General features: G+C 47.6%; 1 long non-coding RNA gene across 1 annotated transcript; it reads right to left on the minus strand.

The window, feature by feature from the left end:
- Nucleotides 1-729: 729 nt before the first annotated feature.
- On the minus strand, nt 730-4,811 carry LOC307226551. Its single transcript, XR_013843492.1, has 3 exons — nt 4,111-4,811; nt 1,266-2,982; nt 730-1,202 (listed from the first exon to the last, which is right to left on the minus strand). It is a non-coding gene; the product is annotated as an uncharacterized lncRNA (long non-coding RNA).
- Between the last annotated feature and the right edge of the window lie 1,693 nt (nt 4,812-6,504).

Raw genomic sequence — 6,504 nt, forward strand, 5'->3', positions numbered from 1 at the left:
TCCCCCGCCCTCCCTGCAACTATTGTCCGCCGCAGTTCACTGAACGTGCAAACTGAAAGCAGATGCACCGAAGATAAGAGGCTCTATGGCGAGGGGAGCGGCGAAGGGATTAATTGGGATGATTTACCACTGAAAGAGTAGAAAGAGGGGGTGGGACTACGCGACATAAAAACAAATAAATAAGCGCATTATTATTATTTTTATTCTGCATATGAGCAGAAAGGAGAGAGGGAATAGATAGATGGATTCCTGCTCAGATCGGACAGCGTTTTCTTTGCGCCGGGACAACGATCGATAAGAGGAGAAATCTTTAAGTCAGCGTCGGTGTCAGAACAAATCCAAATAATGCTTCAATTATTTAAATCAATAAAGCATTTTAAGCCCGAAAGATCACATCCCTTTAGTGCATTTTTGTTGCGAGCGCCGGAGAGAGTTTTGTTTTGTGGGGTGGTGCGGCTTATTTCAATTGGGTGTTTTTGGAGTGAATTAGCAGGAGGAGGTTGTGGGGGGGACAAAAACAAAAAACCCTACCCGTGACCCTCAAGAACAACAACAACAATTTATTCGGATTTAGAAGATTTGTTATTTATCGAAGGCTTCTCTCTCCCTCTCTCTCTTTAAAAAAATATTCCTCAGTTTATATTATCTCAGTTTTAGATAGAGATAGATAGATAGATAGATGATACATAGATAGATAGATAGATAGATAGATAGATAGATAGATAGATGATATAAATATAGACAGATAGATAGATAGATAGATATCAGCTTTGAAGGACGTTTTGGGTTGGCTTTGGTTAACTATCATCCCCCACCCCTTGTAATCGTATAAGCCCGCATGGTGGAGGGGAGGGCTGGAGATGGGGGGTCTCCCTCTTAATTCCTCACCCCCCAGTTCTTTGTATCCAATCAGCAGGTGCATTCTGAGGTCACTGGTGGTTGAATGGATTTCCCCTCTTCCTCATCCCTTCTCCGCTCCCCCCCCCCAACTTGTATTCGTCCTAAGTAGATGATACTCGAAACATTTTCCAGGGGTTGTATTTAATTTAAAATAATGATGGGAAGGGGGTGATGGGGAGATAAAATAGAAGTAGCCTGTGCTAACCCAAGCAAAGAGAGATGCGTGCTTGGGAGGAGAGATCCTCTGTCGCTTACCCCGCTTTAAATCCAAAATTGCGCCATCTCTCTCTCTCTCTCTCTCTCTCTCTCTCTCTCTCTCTCTCTCTCTCTCTGTAAACAGTTATATCCAGTTAAAGGGAAGCGACAGAGTTAAAGGAACCAAAGGCATTTCACTCCCCTTTCGCCATCTCTGCAACAACTCAGTGGCTTGCTTGTTTGTAAATCTCCCCCACCCCCCCGCAAATAATTCCTCCTAACCATTCCAAAAAGAATAATAAAAATCCTCTCCCCTTTGTTGCTTTCCAATCGCCCCGTATGGCTCCATCTGGCTGATATAAACGAATAATCCCTCTTGATACCATTTCTAATCCATTTCTTCTTCTTTTTCTCCTGCCCCCCCCCATCAGAATTGAAAGTGGAGGGAGGGATTAATAATCGTCAAACATGGAGACGACTCCCCCACCCCATTCATCTCTCAGAACAATCGGATCGGGGTTGCTCCGAATTAAACAGATGCCCCGCCGCCCCTCATCCGCTCCTGCACTCTCACTTCCCATAATTTAATATAAGAGGGGGGGGGGTGGAAAGAAAGAAGTTGAAAAAGAACCTTTCCCTGGTTGTTGAAAATAACGATGACGGCGATCATAATAACTGCCGCTGTCCATTTGAGAAAGTTCTACTAAGAAAAGCGACCTATTGATATTTCCCCCCCTAAACAAATCAATACTACGGAACGTTTAAAACATTTCTGGATCAGCCAGGGGCGAAGCAGACCCATACCCTGCCTCAAATACTTTGACTGGGTCTTGGGAGAGGACATCTCCTTTATCGCTGAAGCAATACTGTATATGCCTTTCTATTTAGTATCCACTATTTTCCATTAAGCCTTCGTCTTTAATTTACTTTCGGAGTGTGTGCGCGCTCGCTCGCGCTCGTGTGTGTGGTGGGGAGTTTTCCAGGAAAGATGAACAGGAGGAAGAGAATTGTGGTTTTGGGTCGGTGGGGAATCTGTTCTCCATTCTTTCCAGATTTTATTTTCCTATTTTTAGCATTTGGGGAAAATCGTGATTGAGCAAGATTTGGATATATCTTCCCTTCCCTCGTTCTTATCTTTCCTATTCCAAGAATCTCCATTGGCTTTGGGTTGGTCCAGATAACACGTCGACTCTCGAATCCTTCTACTTTTCTTTAAAAAGGAAAAGAAAAAAGTTTGCGTTTGATTCTAACGTGTCCTCGCCAGTTCAAGGCCCTTAAAAATAATAAAAAATATTTTTTTATGAACAACGAGAAATTTCTTCTGAAATTTCCAGTTTGCCATATATATATATATATATGCTCAGATTATTTCCCCCCTCCTAAATAATAATAATAGAGAAGCCCTATAGGCTTTCAAAAACCAAATTAAAACAAAAAAAACCCCACCAATCCCAATGATAATCCTAATAATGACAATAATAAATACTGGGGGGCGGGGAGGAGAAGAGGGGGAACAGACCAGGCTGTGCCTTTCTCGTCACTAGAAGTCAACGGAGACAAAAAATTATAGAGGTGGCGCATTGTTCGGGATGGCGTCCCAGAATAAGAGTTCGGAGAATTGCAGACTCCTTCCTTTTGCTTGTAAATAACTTCGTCGCCGTCGTCCACATTCCCCTGCCAGCGTCCGCATCCTCTGCAGATCTGACGGAAGAAGCAACTGAGCATTTGACGCGGGAGAGCTCCCGATTAACGGAGAAGCGCCGGACTACGGAACGAACGAGGAGAGAAGGACTCAACTCTCCGCATCACTGCTAAGCCTTGGGTCGTTTCGATTTGATCTGATGCCGGAGATTCTTATCTGAAACCGAGTTGGCGATTTTACAAAGCCTGGGAAGGAAGAGAGAGGAAAGGCAAAAGGGGATATACGGGAGGGAGAGTTAAAAAAAAGAAAGAAAGAAAGAAATCCCAAAAACAAGCGAGCGCAATTTAAGGGAGCCCCTCTCTGCTTTGCAATTCTGAGTCACAAATCTTAAATAGTTGATAGCGCATGAAGAAAGTCTGGCAAGAGGAAATCTGCCAGTGACAGGCGATTTTAAAATTGGAAACACACAGATGCATACTACAATACATTAGAAATTGTTTGCATTTCCCAGGGAAGGGCATTTTCCATTTCTACCGAACCTACATGGATGGGACACACACTCCTATACGAGCCTAATTATATACCTCTGGTGTGCGTCAAACACCTGTAAGCTAGGAATGCGCGCCTCGCACACTGATCCAAAAGTACCGGTGCACACTGTTTATGGCTCCGATTATGATGCCCGTTGTCCCTCTACATGTTTTCTCATTCAGAGTAAGGAAGCCATATTTATTTCAGTGGGACTTACTCGTAGGTAAGGAGTGCCCCGAGCTGCAAGCCGGACACATGAACGATCATTTCAATTTTGCTGCTTCCTTTTTTAAAAAAAGGCAGCAAGTCGCCTTTCGGAAGCGCACGACCACTTTGGTCAGGGCGTTCAGAAGATGCCCCTTCCCCAAATTGTTCAAAATCAGGAGCCTTTCCCTTCTGTGGCTCCCGTCCCAACGCCCGTTTCCTTCCTCCAACTCCATAATTTCAAAGCGACTTAAGTGCTGGTTCATCAGGTTTTCCCTTTGTCCGCACCAGCTGTAAATAATGGTTTGGAGATTAGCTAATTAAGCCGCATTAATCACTGATAGAAAGGGGATAAATCAAGGCCCTGCGCCAAATCACCCAAACTCTCCCCTCCAGCGCCAAAGGGAGGAAACGGGCAACTCAATCCGGAGCGGACAGGTGCAGTTTCAATTGCTGCTGGAAGGCAAACTCGTCCACTTCGTCTTTCTTTCTTTCTTTCTTTCTTTCTTTCTTTCTTTCTTTCTTTCTTTCTTTCTTTCTTTCTTTCTTTCTTTCTTTCCTTCTTTCCTTCTTTCTCTCTCTCTTTCTCTCTCTCTCTCTCTTTTGGTGGTGGAAAAATCAGATTCATTTATACTTACCGATTGCGCGGCAAAACCCGCCACTTTCGGAAGCCAATTGACAGCAGAACCATGGGGGGGGGGGGGAGGAAGAGAGACAATATCTGAGTATCGACCGGAAAGAAGAGCGGGGAAATTCAGAGATTATTTTCCGCTGCCCTGTTTTGACTATCAGCCCCAACCCCGGTCCCGGCACATCGCTTTCAATCCCTCATTTCAGACGAACCCTCTATGGAGAGAGGCAAGGCACCGCGTGCCACTTTCCCTGTAGAAGCAGAATTATAACTCTGCCCACCCCCGTCACAAAATGCCCCTGCTTTCGTCCTACCTCCACTTCTCTCACACACATTTTTAAAAAATCTGGTCACTCCATTGAATCTTACTGTGTGCTCCCCCCCCCCACCGCCCCCCTTGCAATGGAGTCGAGAGAGACAAACGGCGCAAGGACTTTGACCTGGTCGTGCTAGCCTTTCCTTAGCCGCGCTAGGGAGCGACGAGCCAACGGGGCACCTGGGTCAGGAGCGGTTCCCAGCAAAGCCAAAAACTTTTGCAGAGAAGCCCCCTCCCCTCAGTCCCTTTGCGCCACAGCTCCTGGGCAGTTTGGATACAGATCTAAACCGCAACTTCTTTTCTGGCGCTCAAGAAATATTTTCATCCCGGTGGCCTGTAGAAAGAAGCACCGGTGTGCACCCCGCGGAGAACCGTTTCTCTCTGCAAGCCCTCCTGGAGGACACACACACCCCTCTGTAAGCCTTCCTTCCCCGCTGCATCCGCAGCATCAGCAGCCAAACTGAGCCGGGCTCCATCCATCCCTCAAGTGCCCTCCATCCCTCCCGAGGTGCGCACAATACTGTCCGTTTTTCTCTGGGCAGCGCTGCCAAGCGCAGGTGGCTCATTCTCTGAATACCAAACCCTCTGAATAGCGCAGCCTCCCCTCTCCCCACCCCACATCAAGCCTGTCTCCCTTTGATTCTCCCACTCCCTTCCTCTTCCTCTTCCTCCTCCTCTCTCTCTCTCTCTTGGTCAAGAACCTTATAATTAATTTTAAGTTAGTCAATGTACCGTATCATTAAAACAGTCTGGGGGAAAAAGCAGCGCCAGAGAGACACAGGGGAGGGAGGGAAATGATTGGGGGGGGGGTTGTGCGGGGGGGGAGTTCGGGGGTGCGAAGAGTTCCACTCACAGAAGAAGAAAGGGGGGATGGGAGACAGGAGGGTCTATTTGCATAAAGCTTTGTTTTTCGCGTCTGTAGAGCTGCCAAGGGTTATAACGCTAATTGCGCAAGATTAATGTGGCCATTGTTGCGCGTTGCTGGCGACGGTTTTATTTCCCCAAATCTCTCTCTCTCTCTCTCGGGGTGGGGGGAGATGCATGCAACCTCCAGACCTGTGGATCCAAGCTGTAAAATCCATAGGATGTGGGTGGGAGGAGGCCCCTTTCCTCCCATAATAGCCCCATCGTTCATATTGAAAGAGCCGCTTTATGGGACAGGTGTTTAAATGTGCTTCTCCACTGGAAAAAAAAAAAAAAGGAGCGACGTTCCGGGGTAGGGATGGGCGGCGGGTGCGCGCTCTGGGTTGCTACATACCGAGTTTCCTAGCTATTATCGTGCGCAAGGCTGGATCTGCGAGGCTGGGAAAACCTGTGTAACAGCGCGGTTTAGCGGCCAGAGCGCGTATTTCCAGGGAACCCGAACGGTGGCTCAGAAAAAGCAGGCGATTAAGAGCGGAGCGATGCTGTCCCTTAGCGGACTGAGAGGCAAATGGACGGTTCGCTTCTGCTGTTAAGCAAAGAAACGTGCTCATAAAGTGTGGCTGTGCTACAGCAGAGTTAGGTGGGTTTTGCTGCCCAACCCAGCGGTCTATTTCTCTCCCCCCCACACACACACACTAAAATGGGTGGGGTCTCCAAGAGCCGGGTTGTGTGGGATCCCCAAACAGGGATTAAACCACCCCTGCTCGGTTCATTACACCAAGATTTGGTCGGGACTCTTTCCAAATCTTAGGTAAAGGTAAAGGTACCCCTGACCATTAGGTCCAGTCCTGGACGACTCTGGGGTTGCACGCTCATCTCGCTCTATAGGCCGAGGGAGCCGGCATTTGTCCGCAGCCAGCTTCCGGGTCATGTGGCCAGCATGACTAAGCCACTTCTGACTAACCACAGCAGTGCACAGAAACACCATTTACCTTCCTGCCGGAGTGGTACCTATTTATTTACTTGCACTTTGACGCACTTTCCAACTGCTAGGCTGGCAGGAGCAGGGACCGAGCAAGGGCAGCTCACCCCGTGGTGGGGATTCGAACCACCGGTCTTACCCAGTGCCAAATTACTAAATAGGCAGAGCAGGCACCTGTCTACGAGACCCATGTCTTTTAGGGGCTCTGCAACAACGGATCAAAATATTTCTTTGATCTT

The sequence above is a fragment of the Podarcis cretensis genome, assembly GCF_951804945.1.
Source record: "Podarcis cretensis genome assembly, chromosome: 11".
Classification (NCBI taxonomy): Eukaryota; Metazoa; Chordata; class Lepidosauria; order Squamata; family Lacertidae; genus Podarcis; species Podarcis cretensis.